Source organism: Apium graveolens, chromosome 7 (assembly GCF_009905375.1).
Source record: "Apium graveolens cultivar Ventura chromosome 7, ASM990537v1, whole genome shotgun sequence".
NCBI classification, from domain to species: Eukaryota; Viridiplantae; Streptophyta; class Magnoliopsida; order Apiales; family Apiaceae; genus Apium; species Apium graveolens.
In genome coordinates, this window is record NC_133653.1 from 106,999,327 (window position 1) to 107,018,664 (window position 19,338).

General features: G+C 36.0%; 1 pseudogene; it reads left to right on the forward strand.

Moving 5' to 3' along the window:
• Positions 1 to 4,770: 4,770 nt before the first annotated feature.
• On the forward strand, positions 4,771 to 4,905 carry LOC141675830 (small nucleolar RNA R71; annotated as a pseudogene).
• The last annotated feature ends 14,433 nt before the right edge of the window (positions 4,906 to 19,338 follow it).

Here is a 19,338-nt window from a genome sequence, read left to right on the forward strand (position 1 = left end):
TAATGCTTTAACCTCTGTCCATTTACTTTGAACGCTTGGTCCAGATGCTTATAAAAAATCTCCACAGCTCCATGTGGAAACACAGTTTTGACAACGAACGGACCTGACCACCTCGACTTATGCTATCCTGAAAAAAGTCGGAGACGAGAGTTGAACTATAGAACTTGCTGACCAAGCACAAATGACTTGTGCACTAACCTCCTATCATGCCATCTCTTGAACTTCTCCTTGTATACTTTATAGTTCTCATAAGCCCAAAGACGGAACTCGTCGAGTTCATTAAGTTAAAGCATTCTCTTCTCTCCAACAGCTGCCATGTCAAGATTCAGCTTCTTCAAAGCCCAATACACTTTATGCTCTAACTCCGGAGGCAAATGACACGTCTTCCCATACACCAATTGGAACGGTGACATTCCTAGAGGAGTCTTGAATGTTCTTCTATAGGCCCAAACAGCTTCATCAAGCTTCAATGACTAATCCTTCCTTGATGGACTCACAACCTTCTCCAAGATACATTTGATCTCTCGATTAAAGACTTCAGCTTGCCCATTAGTTTGAAGATGATAAGTTGTGGCAACACGATGATTCACATGATATCTTTCCATCAATTCAGTAAATTTGCGATTGCAAAAAAGCGATCCTTCATCACTGATTATGACCCTTGGAGTACCGAAACGTGTGAATATCTGCTTATGAAGTAAATTTAGCACCACCTTCGCATCGTTGGTTGGCAAAGCTTTAACCTCAACCCATTTGAACACATAATCTGCCGCCAAAAGAATATACTGATTGTTGCATAACGAGAAAAATGGCCCCATGAAGTCGATTTCCCAAACATCAAAAATCTCAACTTGAAGAAGAACACTGAGAGGCATCTCATCTCTCTTGGACATATTTCCATCCCTTTGGCAGCGATCACATCTCAGCACGAACTGATGAACATCTTTAAATAATGTAGGCCATAAAAATCCCGCTTAAAGAATACGGGCATCTGTAATCTCTCCACCATAATGACCACCATACACAGTAGGATGATAGTCTCTCAAAATACCCACTGTCTCATTATACGGAATGCATCTCCTGATAATCTGATCTGCTCTCTATCTGAACAAGAACGGCTCATCCCATCGATACCACTTCACCTCATGTAGAAACTTCTTCCTTTGACCATAAGAGAGTTCTGGGGGAATGACATTACTCACGAGATAGTTCAAAATATCTGTAAACCATGGTTCTTCTTCTTGTACCCCAACAAGTTGCTCATCTGGAAAAGATTCATTGATCAACGTCTTATCTTATGAAGCCTTATCTTGATCTTTCAGACGTGAAAGATGATCATCTACTTGGTTTTATGTACCTTCATGTCTTTGATTTCTAGCTCGAATTCCTGAAGCAATAGAATCCATCGAATCAATCGAGGTTTTGAATCTTTCTTCGAGACGAGATAACGAATAACAGCATGATCAGTGAAAACTGTCACTTTTGTCCCAAGCAAAAAAAGATCGAAATTACTCGAAACGATAGAAAATCGCCAAAAGCTCCTTCTCTGTAGTAGTGTAGTTCAGCTGAGCACCAGTAAGGGTTTTACTAGCATAGTAAACCACATAGAATATGTTCTTCTTCCTCTGGACAAGAACTTCTCCAACTGCATACTCACTAGCATCACACATCATCTCGAAGGGCTCATTCCAATCAGGTGTAGTAATAATAGGTGTTATAGTAAAACTCTTCTTCAAGCTCTCAAAAGCAGCTAGACATTCTTCATCAAATTTGAAAGGGACATCCTTCTCCAACAGATTGCACAAGGGTTTAGAGATTTTTGAGAAATCCTTGATGAATCACCGATAAAAACCCGCATGACCAAGAAAATTGCGGATTCCTTTAACTGAGATTGGTGGAGGAAGATTTTCAATAACCCCCACCTTGGCCTTATCCACTTCAAGACCCTTGCTAGATACCTTGTGCCCAAGAATGATAACATGTTGCACCATGAAGTGATATTTTTCCTAGTTGAGTACTAGATTGGTCTCAACACATATTTTCAGTACCAAACCAAGATTATGTAAGCACTCGTCATAAGAAGTCCCGAACACAGAGAAGTCATCCATGAACACCTCCACATTAATGCTAATCATATCAGAGAATATGGCCATCATGCATCTCTGAAAAGTAGCAGGTGCACCACAAAGTCCAAAAGAAACTCGACAAAAAGAAAAAGTGCCAAAAGGACAAGTAAATGTGGCCTTCTCCTGATCTTCTGGGGCAATACAAATCTGATTATATCCCGAATACCCATCCAGAATATAGTAATACTAATGACCAGCCAACCTTTCAAGTATTTGATCAATGAATGGAAGCGGGAAGTGATCAATCCTGGTGACTTTATTCATCTTTTAATAGTCCATGCGTACTCTCCACCCTGTGACTGTCCGAGTAGGAATGAGCTCATTATTCTCATTAGCAACAATTGTAATGCCACCTTTCTCAGGCACACACTGCACTGGGCTCACCCATGAACTGTTAAAAATCGGATAGATGATCCCAGCGTCCAGCCATCTAAGAATTTCTTTCTTCACAACCTCTTTCATGATAGGATTGAGTCTTCTCTGCTGATCAACTGTTGGCTTACTTCATTCCTCAAGCAGAATTTTATGCATGCAATAAGAAGGGATGGTTCCCTTGATATCCGATGTAGTCCATCCGATTGCTGATTTAAACTCTCTCAGAATTCGCAAGAGCTTGTTTTCATCACTATCTGAAATGTCAGATGCAATAATAATAGAAAAAATAGATGCATCACCTAAAAAAGCATACCTCAAGTGATCAGGCAGTGGTTTAAGTTCAAGTATGGGAGCTTCCTCAATAGATGGTTTGAGACGCTCTTGAGAATTTTTAAGCTCTGATAATCCAAGAGACTCGAATGGTAAATCCAATCTCCTTTTTCATGGCAAAGCATTCAAATACTGAAGTTGTTCTGCCCCTTCTTCATCTTCCCTATCAGAATCCCCTATTAAAGCTCTCTCTAAGGCATCAGTCCTTCGCAATTGATCAAGCTCCGAAGTCACTACAGAGTCGACCATCTCTACTTTAAAGCACTCTTCTTCATCAGTAGGGAATTTCATTGCATTAAAGATATTGAAAGTCACGACCTGACCCTGAACTCTCATAGTAAGCTCACCTTTCAGTACAATGATCAGAGTTTGGCCTGTAGCTAAGAATGGTCTCCCCAAGATAATGGGAATCTTTTTATCTTCCTCGAAGTCTGGAATGACAAAATTAACAGGGAAGTTAAGTTTATCCACCTTAACCAAGATATCCTCTCATACACCTAGCGGATAAGTGATGGAACGGTCAGCCAGTTGCAAAGACATGTTTACAGGTTTTGGATAAGGCAGACCAAGTTTCTTGAAAATGGACAAGGGCATCAGATTGATGATAGCTCCCAAGTCACACAAACACTTATCGAAAGACAAGTTGCCAATGGTACATGGTATCGTGAAGCTTCCTGGATCTTTAAGCTTAGGAGGGTGTTTCTGTTGCAGCACAACACTACACTCTTCCGTTAGAGCAACGGTCTCCAACTCCTCAAGTTCTAGCTTTCGAGATAGAATACCCTTCATGAACTTAGCATAGCTCGGCATCTGTTCTAGAGTTTCTGCGAAAGGTATGTTAATGTGCAACTTCTTGAAAACCTCCAAAAACTTGGCTAACTGCTTGTCGAACTTCTGCTTCTGAAGCCTTTTAGGATATGGAGGAGGCGAATAGACTTGTTTTTCTCCTGTATTCTGCTCAGGAGGAGTGTTTTTTAATAGCATTTTTCTTCGGTTCCACCTTGCCATCCTTCTGCGAAGCCGTTTCAGCAGAATTTTCATTTTCTGGAAAAGGGCAGGGCGCGGGAGCACTTGGTATGGGCGCGGGCGCGCCTGCCCTATAGAAAAAATTTTGATTCTTTGTTTTGATGACTTTGGGGGCTCTCGACCTTTTCAGACCTCAAGGTGATTGCCTTAAGCTATTCTTTGACTTCCCTTTTGCCTGGATTAACATTTGTGTCACTCAGAAGAGCTCCCTGTGGTCGGTTCAATAAGGCGTTAGCAATCTACCCTATTTGATTCTCAGAGTCTTGATCGAAACCGCTTGGCTTTTACACATTAGCCTCAACTCCTCCAATTCAGATTTTTCATTAAAAGATTGACAGGCACCTTCATGAGATTGTTGTTGCATTCTATGTGGCTGAAATTGCTGCCTTGGTGCATACTGTTGCTAAAAACCAGGAGGATTGAAAGGCTTGTTTCTAAACTGTGGGTAAGGCTGTTGCATACCACCCTGATTATTACTCCAGCTGAAGTTAGGATGGTTGCGGTTGTTAGGATGATAAGTGGCATGAATAGGTTGCTGCGACCACTGAAAGTTGCTCACAAACCGAGTTGATTCACTAGATATAACACATTGCTCCGTCGCATGCGATCCTGCAAAAAGCTCGCAAACACTCATTGTCTCCATAGTTGGTCAGGGAATCGACCTTCATAGTCAACGCCTTGAGCTGAGGAGCTATAGCCATAGCTGTATCCACCTCTAGAATTCCTGCTACCTTGCCTTGTGGTAGTCTCTGAGTTGTATTTCTAATATTCATTAGCGACCATCATCTCAATTAGATCATAAGCTTCCTCATAGCTCTTAGCTCATAAGGCTCCACCTGATGTTGCATCAAGCATGGGTCTCAATTGTGCTCCCAAACCGTTATAGAAGTAATTGATCACCATCCAGTCAGGCATTCCATGATGAGGACACTTCCTAAGCATCTCCTTATAGCTCTCCCAAGCTTCACATAAAGATTCACTCAACTTCTACGCAAATTGAGTAAGAGCATTCAAAAAGAAAACAAGCAGGAGATTATTTTTTGAGTACTAATACTAGTACTTATTTTGGTTAGTACAACTGTTGTACTAGTACACCAGGAGGTCGCCACAGGTTTCCCCTCCCCTTGGTCGCCATAGGCCAGTTACTTGAATTAGTTAAGTTTAGTTTAAGTAAATTTAATGTACTAGTAGTATACTGGTCGCCACACAAATAAACTAAGCCCCCTCTATCTCTTGGTCGCCACAGAACACTCCTTGTCGCCACAGAAGTCTCATCCACTACTTTATTGATTCATTCAATTTATTTGTGTGGTTAAAATTGAGCCACACATTTGAATTGAATAAAAAGACTACACTTTGCAGCAGATCATATTCAAGCTATTGAAATTATTTTCTGTTCATCTTCTCTCCCAAGAGAGGTGAAAAATAGCAGCAAAGATTTTCAGAGAAACTCAAGCTTTTTATATATCCGTTTAACTTCTCACCGGAGTAACATTATAATACCCGATTTAATTCTTATATATTCTTAGGGGCATTATAGTCGTTACCCGGTAATTAAATCCTAGTACAAACTAAAGCTAGATCATTGTATAGGATATGATATGTAAATCTTTGTAGAAGTTAGGAGCTTTGTTATTATTAGATTGTAGCCGGTTAATTTATTTACCGGAGTGTAGCAACACCCCCGAGGATTTATATACGTATATATACTTCCCCGAATATGTTGTGTTCCTCGTTTTATATTCCCAAACACTTTTTCTCTCAAGAACACGAAATCATTAACCAAGCACTAAATTTTATATCCGCTAAAGATTCGAAAGAATTTTTAATTTAGTGATTATCGTATTCAACCCCTCCTTCTACGATAATTCGGGACCTAACAATTGCTATCAGACCAGACTGATTGATACATAAATCTGGATCCTTAAATTAATTTATTCTTTTAATTTTTCATTTACAAAAATATATTTTGTAAATTTGATTAAGTAAATTTATTTTATAAATTTAATTTAAATAAGTTTATTTTATGAATTAATTTAAATAAATTTATTTTATAAATTTAACTAAATTAATTTACTATTTAAATTTTAGTAAATAATTTTTTTTAACTTAAATTAGTTTTCGAATTAGGCTGCCAGATTTTGGTAAACAGATTTATTTTTTTCCTTGATTTGGAAGCTCCTGCTTGTACTGAATTTATTAGCTTCCCAACATGTACAAGTTGCTACGAAGGTTAGAAATTGGTCTTTTAGCTGCCAATTGTTGAATTATACACGCCTGGAACAAAAGAAAGGAGAGTACTAGTGGGACGCACGCGCAGCAACTAATGCGCGTTCTTTACGCCTTGTTTATTCCACGCGCAAGTGCGTCACACTCGCCTTGCACGCACGGGGAAAACATGTTTTGTTCGCTACATGCAACTAAGGCAGGATACTGGAAACCCAAGGTCGCCGTAGACAGCTCCCCGTAGAAAACTGGATCAACTTAAACTCTTTTTGTTACCCCTAATTTCTCTTTTATAATTTATTTATTTTTTCTATAAAATTTAAAATTCTTTAATTTAAATTTTTCTTAGATAATAATTTACATTTTATTTAATTTTTAAGAAAATTCGAAATTCCTGAAAATTAGATTTTACGTAAATATTTATTTTTGATTAATTTATTTTTTAAGAAAATTAAAAATATTGAAAATTTAAATTTCTCTTAAATATTAAATTAAGGGTACTCAAAAGATTGATAGACTCAGGATTCCTCCGGTCTTTTAAAGTGGATTTTAATCTTTTGAAGAAAACGAAGACCATGTGTTATTCAGACAGAAAATTCCCGAACACGAAAATTATAGATAATGGTTTTCTTACTCCAATGGAACTGATTTCAAGACCTACAGACGAAAATTGTGGAACTTCCTCAAAGGCTTACTCCATAGGATACCACTGGGTTTTCAGACGCAGGAAAGGAATGAAATTTCTACGGGTACAAGTTTTCTCGAAGATTTTAAGATAAATCTATGATTCCTGATTATACAGTCACACATTGGTTTGTACCAATGCTATATTTATCAGGGAATCAATGAGATCATACAGGCAGGAATTGTGGAGGTAAGAGAGAATAGTGGGGACATACAGATATCTCAGTTACATGCAGTAAAATTGGAACCTTGGGACATAATATAAGAGTTACTGATAATTGAATCAGAGGTAACTCAGGTAGAAGTACTTGAGGGACTGGACTTCAGGGCAGTGTTTCACTTGTCAGGGAAGTCTAATCGCATCAGATTTACAAGGAGTACATAAGCTATATCCAAGGATCAAGCCTATCTATTCTGAAGCAGAAATTCTTACAGATTTAGTTCAAGAGGTGGTTACAGACTGAGGTTGGGACATAAAAAAGATTTGATAGATACAGGTTTGACAAGCAATATGTGTCAAGTAACTATCAGGGGTTTTGCTACAACAGAATAAGAAGCTTGACAAACAAGGATTAGTAAGGATTCAGTTGAAGAGTTGTGACAAAGGTGGAATGTTTTCTTAGGGAAGCAACCAGCCAAAAGTTATAGTGCACGGGAAAGAGTTGGGATGGATCAGATGACGAGAATCATGAATATCTTGCCTTCATAAGAACTACAAGCAAATTTATTAAACTTAGGCAAAGGTTCATAGTAATTGTGATACAACTTGTGATAAGAACTACAAGTATAAATCGAATGCCAACTACTACCACAATGAAAACAAGGATTTTATGGTTTATAAAATACTGATCTACCCCTAACATCAGACTCAGGAATATCAGTTTTCTTTTTCTTATTTCTCCTGCAATAAATAGCAAGATGATTAGTATTTCCACAGTTAAAACAAGTTTTCTTAGGAGCATTGGGAACAACCTTGTAATTTGAATACTTAGAAATACCTTGCTTACCATTCCTGTTTCTTTTAGGACTTTTTGCTTGAGGATTATCAGTAGCCTCAGATATTTTCTTTTTCAATTGTCTTGCTGACAAAAGTCCTATGTTCTTTTCTTAACAGACATAATGGTTTCCTTGCTTAGAGTTTTATCACTTACCATTTTTTCTTGTGATACTGATGTTGAACCTTTTTGAAAAGTGGATTTGGGTTCATCAGCTTCTGAAGAGATAAACTTAACATGAGTTTTAAGAGTAATTTTATTTTCAGTGTCAACATCCTTAACTCCATCTTTATAGCCTAAACATTCTTTCCAGTTTTTATTTGAGATTATCTCATGAACCTTTTTGCCTGAAATAGTCCAGGCTTTAAGAGTTTTTCTCTCATTTTCTAGATCCTTTTCTAACATACTGTATCTAGCCTCAAGAATCTTAACTGAATGTTTAGCTCTCTCACATTCTTTCTTCAATTCTATCTGATTTATTAAGTCAGACTCTAACTGTTCATTCCTAGACTTCAGGATCTCAATTTCAGTTATAACTCTATCATTTTCTAGAGTCTTATTCTTAAAATTTCCATACAAAGATTTAAGAATAGATTTCAATTCAGATATGTTTTCAGTATCAAAGGAGAAGAAAGAAGTTTGTACCTTAGACTCAGAAGCAACAGGATCATCAAGACTGACCATCAGTGCATATCATGTGTCTTCATCTTCAGAATCAGAGGAGTCCACCCAATTCTTGCTTGATATGATCAGAGCTTTGCTCTTTCCTTTGTCATGATTTATTTTCTTGCACTCTATGGCAAAGTGACCAGGTTCATCACAGTTGTAGCATTTGATCTTTGTCCTGCCTACCTTCCCAACTCTAGAGTCCTTTCCATTTTTTCTCCCAGTTGACTTCCTTTCACCTCCAATAAACTTCTTTTCGAAGCTTCTGTTGTTCTTAGACTTCCTGAATTGCATCCTCCTGAAGCCCTTAACCAGCAATGCGGCCATTTGCATGACATCAGAATCTGTCATGTTCTCATCAGTTTCAGAATCAGTATCATCATCAGGATTTGATGATGAATCATCAGTATCTGATTTTGGCAAATTATTCTTCTTTCTTGCAGCTCCAACAGACTTTTCTCTTGAAGCTTTATCATTCACTTTGAAAGAAACAGATTTTCCTTTGTTGCTTTTCCTCTCTCTCCTTTGCAGAACTTCCAAATCATGAGTTTTCAGCATGCCATAGACTTCATCCAGAGTGATTACTTCCAGATCATACTGATGTCGTATGATTGAAGTTTGATTCTCCCATTCTCCACTCAAGGCTCTGAGAAACTTAGTGTTTGAATCCTCTCGATTATACACCTTTCCCACCAAAGATAGATTGTTGAGCAGGGTCAGAAATCTGTCATAGATGTCAGTGAGACTTTCATCAGGCTTGGCCTCAAAGTTTTCATATTCTTGAATCAGAACAGCCCTTCTGTTCTTCTTGATGGCCATGGTTCCTTGACAATGAGTTTCAAGAGCATCCCAGATCTCTTTGGCAGTCTTGTAGGCTATAACCCTGTTTAACATCACAGAATCAAGACTGTTATGCAAAATGTTTCTTACTTTTGCATCTTTCAGCACAACTACTTTCTCTTCTGGTGTCCACTCAGTCTTCTCCTTCAGTTGATAATGTTCAGCAACAGTGGGAGTTGCAGGCACCAGCTTTGTTGGCATGAAGGGTCCATCATTGATTATATCGAGATAATCTGGATCTGTAGCTTCCAGGTACATGAGCATCTTCACCTTCCATGTTGGATATTCAGTCTTTTTCAGAATGGGAATTTTAATGCTTTCATACTTGTTCAGAGACATGTTTAGATCATTTCTGATTGTAAATTTATCAGTGTGCTCTGATACCAACTTTTGCCCAGTAAAGATACAATTATTTAAGGGGGGTTGGATACAATTGTATAAATGTTTCGAACAAGTAATAATATATAACAGCTTTTTATATTTCTGATAAAAACTATTACAAAATCCTCTCAAGAAATACTGATGTTCTTGAGAGCTTCTAGGTCGAATGATCCTCGAGTGTGATACACTAAGTGATGACCTAAACTGTGTTTATATACTACACAGCTACAACAGATTAATCTAAGATATGCATTATCAAAAACTAACTAAAGATGATACATATCTTAAACTAAACAGATAAAGTCCTATAACTCAGACGTAACAGATATCTGCTCCACATTATAAGGAACAAAAAAAATCCTCTAATGCTGACTACCTTTAAATACTGATGATATTCAAATACTGATTACATGCCAAATCCTTGATAGATAATTGGTATTTAATTCATTAATATCTTATTTTAATATTTAAAATATGATGCAACATAATTATTGGTATCCAAAGTACTTGACAAGTATTAGACAATGATATATTTTTAATATTTTGTTGCAGATAATTGTGAGATTTTAAGTTCTAGTGGATTTATATGAGTTGCTATATCTGACAGATTCACTACAATTTAAAATTAGCAGCATAGTCATTCTTATTAAGATTATTTATTAATAAACAATATTGTTGGTAATAATTTTATAAAGATAGATTATGGAGCTTTTGATATGAATGAGAATTGCTTAGACTTTACCCTAAGTGATCAATGCTTTTATAAAAACTCATTCATAATAAAAGACAAAATCTTTCTTTCTCTTCTTAATACTGCTAGGTCATCAGTCTGTGTTTTATCAAATTATTTATCTTTTTAGGCATAAAAACAGACTTGCGCACTTGAAAAGTTTTAGGAGAAAATCAAACTTCTTTCTACTTTAGTGATTGCTTATTTCATTTAAATCATTTTGAAATCACTATTGTACATCATTTCTCTCAAAAGATTAAATGCATAATTTTCATTCATTATAGATCTTAAGTACATTTTATCTCTATATTGCCATATGTTCTATGATACAGGTTCAGCCTCCAATGGCCTTCTTTCATTTGATAGTCATGAGGTTGAAAAACCACAACTTCTATCCCATACTGTAAAGACAAACATAGAAACAAAACCAACCAACACTCTTTTACCCCTAAAATGAAGTATGAATGAGCGTGAGGGAGAAAGTGCCTTAGTGCACCACATAAGGAAGGTTCTGAAGTCAACCCAGCAGGTCTGTCTCCTACAAAAATGAGTAGTATTTAAAATTGAGGCAACTGCTAGATCCCATACATCTTCTCAAAAAGATGTAATGGCTGAAAAGGAACAAAAACAGTTACTGGATTCATCCTCTCAACAGGGTGCGTCTATTGAAATTTTCCTGTCGGCTAGGATATCCGATGTAGTGTCACCACATCAAACATAAGCAATTCTTGATGCACAAGGAAAGGTTAAACACACAAAGGATGAGTTGACAAAAACAAGAGTTTTGACCATTTTAAGGTCAGATTCGATTGTTCAAGGTTCTTTAATTGACCAATTACCTTTACAGGTGTTAGGAGATGATACTGATCCAATAGCCATATGTCAGTGGTCAGTGTCTACCTCCCCAGGCTTAAATCCCCTGGATGCATCTGCGGATAGTGGATCTAACATAGGCGCATATCGGTAACTTGTTGACAATGATTCATATATAACCTGATGAGTCACAAGGAAATGTCTTCACAGACATTAGAAGGGAACTTTGATCTTTATGCTAAATTCTTTGGATCATTGTTTACCTTCCCAGAGTTCAAATATGGAACACTAAAAGGGAAACTAGCAACTTGTAGATTATGACTCAGATTTATCTGACGAGTCTAACAAGGATGGGGATTTGCGAACTCCCATTGCACCACCTGTGACCTTCTTAAGGATGGATAAGGTGATTTTCCTTGCAGGAACAGCTGGATTTTAGAGCTATTAGAGGAGTGATACACTTGTGAGAATGAGCGTAAACACGAGTGGAGAGAAAAGTGAAACACTTGTGAGGTACACAAAACAGAATCACACACTCACAGTGAGGAAGACAGATAGAAACACCATATCCCATTCCCTATCCCTAAACATGGTTCTTGATATTTCGGGTCTCGAATCTGTTTATGATTGGAACCTAACTCTAAGGACCTAACATTTACAAATTGGATTAGACTACTTCGAGGCCTAACAAGTTGGGAGCTACCAATTGGTAACAATTGGTGATCTCACAGTTGGGAGGTATAAGGAGTTGGGAATATTGGTTAACAAGATGATCAACAGTGAAGTCATTTTGCAGAATTTCAAGGGACATGGTTGATCAGACTATGACTTGTTATTTCTTTTCCAACCAAGTGAAATATGAGAACTCCTTCAGACAATAACATACATTCATTTTCTTAGGGCGAGATAAAAGCTTAAGTAATAGTTTGGAGGATTCCTCAACTAAGGGGGAGAAATAACAGGGAGGAGGAAAAAGGTAAAGCACATGTACACTACACCACACCATTGTTGTTTGTAACTACGGATCCTATTGTACGGGAGAGGTGGTAAATATAAGGTGATTTCCTAGTGATCAGAAGAAGTGGTTTGGTTCATCACTATTCTTCATAAGTGAAGAAGTTGTTTTCCAAAAGGGGAGTACCATTGGTTTTTATCTACGGATCCTATTATATGGGAGAGGTGGTAGACGAAGGTGATCTCCTCTAGTAGTTGATTCTCATAGAGGGAGAAGCAAGAGATATGCGCTTCTCAACAGGAAATATGGTTGTACAAAAGAAGCCGTTGATGATTACTTCAAGACTGAGAAGTATTATCTGGCAGAGATTTGAAGAACCAAGGAAATGAAGATGAAACTACTTGAAGATCAATTCAGTGCTAGAGGAACAAGCATCTTTCATTTCAGTTACTCAAGAAATCTGGAAATGCAGTATTTGATCCAGAAAACCAGTAGCATTATTTACAAGTCCTGGTACATTACTTTTTCTAGTTGTTAGTTGAGGTATCCTCTCTATTTAATTTATTTGTTAGATTTAACAATCAAATAGGGGGAGATTGTTGGTGATACTGCGTAGCTGTATGAACAGTTACGTGATAACTCAACACGAGAACAACACTAGAACATGACAGGTTTATAATACTACGTATACACAAGAAATCAGAAGAAATGAAGACAAGGAAAATACAAAGAATCAAAAGATTAGAAGAAAGATTGAAGTCTATTTACAGGTCACTAAAATAAGCTCATTAATATATTCATGCCTCAGTGAAGAATAAAGGTTAAAGACTTTTAAGGTTTCAGAAATATTAAAGATTCAGTGTATAAGTGCTACCAGAAGATTTCAGTGTATTGGCATTGATTGTAGATAGACAGTGTATGAAGCATAAGAATATGAAGAATTGAAGACATGGTATAGACAGAGGTTAAAGTAGAAAATTGCAGTCTTGAAGTTATACTCAGTGACAGGAGTTCATTTATATGTTCAAGCGTCAGTGAAGAACAGTGAATGAAGCATTCAAGATTGTAGTAGCAATGAAGACGTTTTCTAAAGTATCAGAAAGGATTCCGGTGAAAGTACAATTGTTTATTGACAGTCAGTGTTCGAAACAATAAAGTTGAGGCAAGCTTAACAATTAATCAAGGCCATAATATGAAGACCTGAATCGGGGTTAGTCGTCTGTGAACCAGACCAGTTGCACTAGGCGTCAACATCTCGTGAAAGGAATCTGGGTATTATTTTTAGAAGAATTGTTAAGTTGAGGAACGTTCTTGGATTGAACATTTATCTGTTAAAGTATGAGAAGATGTGCGCGGGGTATATAGCTAAACAGCTCAGGGGACTGGCGAAGCTCAAAGTTTAATTGGTAAATTAAATAAATTTGACTTTAATATAATTTATTTAATAAACTTAAAATGATTTATTTTATAAACTTTAAATAAGTTTATTTTATAAATCTAAATTAGTTTATTTATATAAGTTATATTTAAGTTTATTTTATAAATTAATTTAATTACAATTTAAACTTAAAAGGAAAAAAAGAAAACAAAGAAAAAGAAAAAAAGAAAAAAAATATAAATAAAAAGAAAACAAGCAGGCGATTGTTTTTTGAGTACTAATACTAGTACTTGTTTTGGTTAGTACAACTGTTGTACTAGTACACCAGGAGGTCGCCACAGGTTTCCCCCTCCCCTTGGTCGCCATAGGCCAGTAATTTGAATTAATAAAGTTTAGTTTAAGTACATTTAATGTAGTAGTGGTATAATGGTCGCCACACAAATAAACTAAGCCCCTTGTATCTCTTGGTCTCCACAGAACACTCCTTGTCGCCACAGAAGTCTCATCCACTACTTTATTGATTCATTCAATTTTTTTGTGTGGTTAAAATTGAGCCACACATTTGAATTGAATAAAAAGACTACACTTTGCAGCAGATCAGATTCAAACTATTGAAATTATTTTCTGTACATCTTCTCTCCCAAGTGAGGTGAAAAATAGCAGCAAAGATTTCAGAGAAGCTCAAGCTTTTTATATATCCATTTAACTTCTCACCGGAGTAACGTTATAATGTCCGATTTAATTCTTGTATATTCTTAGGGACATTATAGTCGTTACCCATCCTAGTACAAACTAAAGCTAGATCATTGTATAGGATTTGATATGTAAATTTTTGTAGAAGCTAGGAACTTTATTGTTCTTAGATTGTAGCCGGTTAATTTATTTACCGGAGTGTAGCAACACCCCTGAGGATTTATTTACGAATATATACTTCCCGGAATATCTTGTGTTCCTCGTTTTATATTCCCAAACATTATTTCTCTCAAGAACATGAAACCAATAACCGAGCACTAAATCTTATATCCGCTAAAGATTCGAAAGAATTTTAAATTTAGTGATTATCGTATTGAACCCCCCCTTCTACGATAATTCGGGACCAAACAACATTCCTGATTGCAGTTGTCTTTGCCATAGGGAAGAATTTAGTAAGGAATTTCTGAGCAAGATCCTCCCAAGTCGTAATAGACCCAGCTGGTAGAGAGTGTAACCAGCTCTTAGCTTTATCCCTCAGAGAGAATGGGAAAGTCTTAGTTTCACAACATCTTCAGAAATATTATTAAACTTGAAGGTGTCGCGGATCTCGATAAAATCCCTAATAATGTGCATATTGGGATATTATGTTGGAGCACCCCCAAACTGGACTGAATTATGCACCATCTGAATCGTTCCAGGCATGATCTCAAAGGTATTAGCTGCGATAGCTGGCCTAACAATGCTAGATTGAATGTCATTGATCTTTGGTTGAGAAAAATCCATCAACGCTTTCGTTAGTGCGGTTGGTTTTCCCATTGTAATGATCACTTCTTCTTCAACTTTCTTAACTTCTTCAAGAACTTCTTCTTCCAATTCTTTAACTTCCTTATCTTTTTCAATTGTTGCCTTACTAGAATGAGAACGTGTTCGCATACACACGCTCTAGAGTACCTGAAACACAACAAAGTAGCCATATTAAGTAAAGTAATCCGAGTCAGTGAACTTTAACGACCACTGATGTCAAGCACATAAACTAAAAATTAACACCGAGTCCTCGCCAGCGACACCAAAAACTTATTCGTACTAAAACACATGCAAAAATACACGCAAGCGTACGTGATCACAAGTAGTATAAGATTAAAATCAAGTTTGTTCCCACAGAGACTGGTTTATGTTAAGTTTAGATTATGCACTTATGCAATAATGTATGATTATCGTTCACTGCTAAGACAAGTAACAAGTTTGATTTGTTTAACTACTTAAGAGATTATACTAGCTTGCATTAAATAAGAGATTAAAAAGTGAATTACTTATATGAGAATAAAATATGGGATTCTAAGTTCATTAAATACTTTATTCAAAGTTTATGCATTTATCAATAACATGCGATGGTGATGATAACTAATCAGATAACACGAAATTAGTATACACTATCTTGTGATATACGTATACCCTACTACTAAGCATCCACAATCAAGATAGAAGCCAAATAGACACCAATTATGCTTAGACCCTATATGTCTATAAGATTTGAAAATATAACGGTTTAAGAACAAGTTATCTATTGTGATTACATAGGGTGTGTAAGATGGTTAAAATTACACTAGGAATCATACATGTCAATTCATACATAAACCTATGCAAGCGTGGCAAGTTCTGAACCTCTATATTCACTGTCGCTTCAATAGAGATTAACAAACAATCTTAGATGTTAGCTACGCATCAAAGACGAATAAGCACAACCAAACTAGGAAATCATAAATCACTACACACTAAAGATTTAAAACAATCAACTATTGAAATCCATAAATAAATACGATAGAACCCTATGACAACGATTAGTTCATGATCGAACACATCGTCACCATGGGTTCCAATGAAAACATGATACTAATAAGTTCAGAATACTACGCAAGAATATATAAGTACTAGGGTTTAGAACAAGAACAAAACAAGCATCTAAAAAGTATCGCCTAAATCGAAGAATACAAAAGTATGAAACTAAATCTTCATCTCCTTAGCCGTCTCGTGTGCTCTAGGCCTTCTTAATGTTCTCCCTTGCTTCCTTGTTGTTAAAAACGTCTTCTTTTCATTATATATAGGCCCCTAGATCACCTGGACTCTCCAAATCTTCGAATCAGAGTAGAAACAAGATTTGGCAGCAGAAGTATGGCGCGAGCGCGCTCCTTCCTAGCGCGGGCGCGCTCCTTCTCTGACAACATGGGCGCAGACACGCTCCTTCAGGCGCTGGCGCGCCTGCCCTCTGGATAATTTTCTGCAGCTTCTTGCTTTGGCCATCCAATCTTCGTGCAATCTTCCGCAACTCCATTCCTGACCTTTTATTAGCATAAAATCATTGTAATCTCAAATCCACCTCCTGACTAGTGCCCTGTAACAACTAAACATAAAACACATAAAAACACCAAATACTTGAGTCCAAAATACTAACTTAAGCCGATATGAAGCGCTCCAAGTGGATATAAATTCCACTTATCTGTGATGAGGAGATCATAAGTTGGAATCACGAGGATAGATCAAATTGTTTTAAACAATTAAGAACCTAAGGTAGAAGAAAATGATCTTTTTTGTACCGCAAAGACAAAATGTTGGTAAATTCAATGAATAAAGGGCTTTTCTTTATTCTGTTAAAGATTTTTCGGATTTGACTGCTAAAGAATTGGTTACAAAATAAAATAAAATTATGAGATATCTAAAAAGGTAAGCCAATGCTTATACTAGAGGTGGATAAAGAGCTAGAAGATGCATATTATAAAGAGGTAAAGGAGGAGGAGGAGGAGGAAGAACTCCAATTGCTGATCATTTTATTGAACCTACATAGAGGATAACTAGATCTACTGGAATCGGGACTGAGGAGGTAACTGAACAACCTCAAATTTCTAGAGCCTTGATTGCACCTGAACATCTACAAATTCAACCTGCTAAAAAGCTTGATGTAGTTCAAGGTACTGAAGAAGATATTGTGAGTGAAGGAGATAAAATAATACATAGAAGGAGTAAGACATTAATCCCTTGAAATCTAACTACTGATATAGTTTAAAGTACTGTAACAAATCATGATCCTTACACAGGTTCAAATCCTGATGAAGACAAAGAATGTTTTGATGCTGTGATGGTGATAGTGCTTACTGTGGCAGTAGATTCATGCAATGATGAAATTGATGAAGAAGAAAGGAGAAAGAAGTTAGAGGAGAAATGCATGGAGAAAATGATATTTACATGAATAAAATTAATTGGTCTAACGAGAGATGTGGTATAACATATAAAGAAAGGAACATGACTTGGAGAAAACTCATATCACAGTTAAAGAAAAAGATAAGAAGTATAGAAACTTGATAATGTGAATTCCTCTGAAGGATCAATTTTGTGGCAATAGGTATAATCTATCACTCCCATCAAAGAAATTTTTGAATCTGCTGAGGATGTCCGTTGGGTCGAATACTACAAATATATGAAACAGATGTAACCTATGACCAGATGAGGAGTTGGTCATAGTGAAGCTGAATCTTCAGATCTAAAATTTCTTGATTCTCATTCTTTGAATAACAGAATTGGTGAAGATAACACTGTAGTACATCTAATCAAGGTTGAAGTTGTTGAAGTTTTTCATGATACTTTTGGTTGTGTTGAAGTCAAGGAAAGATGCTTCATTTTTCTACCCAGTGGTGAAATGAAAGTACTCTCAAAAGATGTATTGTTGATAAAGTCAACCCAAGACTTAAAATATGTTCATTATCTTCTCAGAATTTATAATTAGAAAACTAGGTTTTAGTTTGGTATGACCCTAACAACTATCAGAAAGAGGATTCTGGAAAAGGGAAGTATGTATGATGAAAACTACAAGCCGATGTATTTAAATTTCATCGGTAAATAGGTTAAAATGCAAAGAAATGATGCTTTTTTGAAGGGTTTCTAAACACAAGACATCTATCCTTTAGTCCTGTATCTTACTTGATGATCTGAAAATTGTAAGTAGCTCAATCTAGAATCTGAGAGTAGTTATTTATCAGTTAGTCAGTGTAACTAAATAATGTAAAAATCCGAAAACACAAGACTTGTGTAAATGAGATTGGTACACTTCTTAAAGATGTTTCGGTTTTACAATGAGATCTCACACTGATATACACATGTTACTTTTGTTCTATTTTGATATTCTAATATAAATTTTGTTGTAAAGTTTTGGCATTATTGAATCAGGAATTTGAGCTTTATTTCATAAAAAGTACAAATTGGGGGAGATTTCGAAAATACTCGGTCAATGATGCGTTTTAGTGAAAGGCTTTCGGATGCAGCAAGGCTGCTGATGAGTTGAATTTGGAACTGATTAGGATTTGGTTGTTGATAATTTTTGTATTCGGTAGATCGTCAGGATAGGAAGCTGATGAGGATTTGATGTTAAATCAATTTTTACTGATATTTGTTATTCCCGAAAATAAGGAAGATTGATAAGTCGATTGATGATTAATAGGAACATAACTTTCAGTTTGAATATGTACATAAATTTGTTTGTAATTGAAAGAGTATATATTGTAATTAATATAGTAATTATTTAATTTAAAAATACATATCATGTTATTCATTAGAGATGCTCATCTCGAGAATTATTGTAACCTAATAACTATTAATAAAATCAAGATTTATTGATAGAGTTGGTAACATTTTTTATATCATTAGAGTATCTCCAACCATGAAGAGCCATTGACTAAAAATTGAGTTGGCATACCAAAAATAAAAAAATATAGTCAATCTTTTCAAAAAAGTCACATTCGAACCATACTCACCCCTTGTCTATAAGAGCATCTCCAATGGTAAAATGCAAAATGATCGGTTATAATGGTTGGTTATCACCATTTTATAAAATTTTATCTAAGGGGTTTGATACACACTCCAATGATATTATCTCTATTATGATTATGTAAATTTATACCTAAGAGTTTTCTTTGTTGGCCAAATATAGCCAACTAAAAATGATTATCTATAACTTTTGCTATGGGGATACATGGGGATACATGGTTGGAGTATAATATTTCTAACATATTATCTAAATATGCCACATACTTGATACCTACATGCCAACTAGATTATTTACTCAAGGGTTTTGT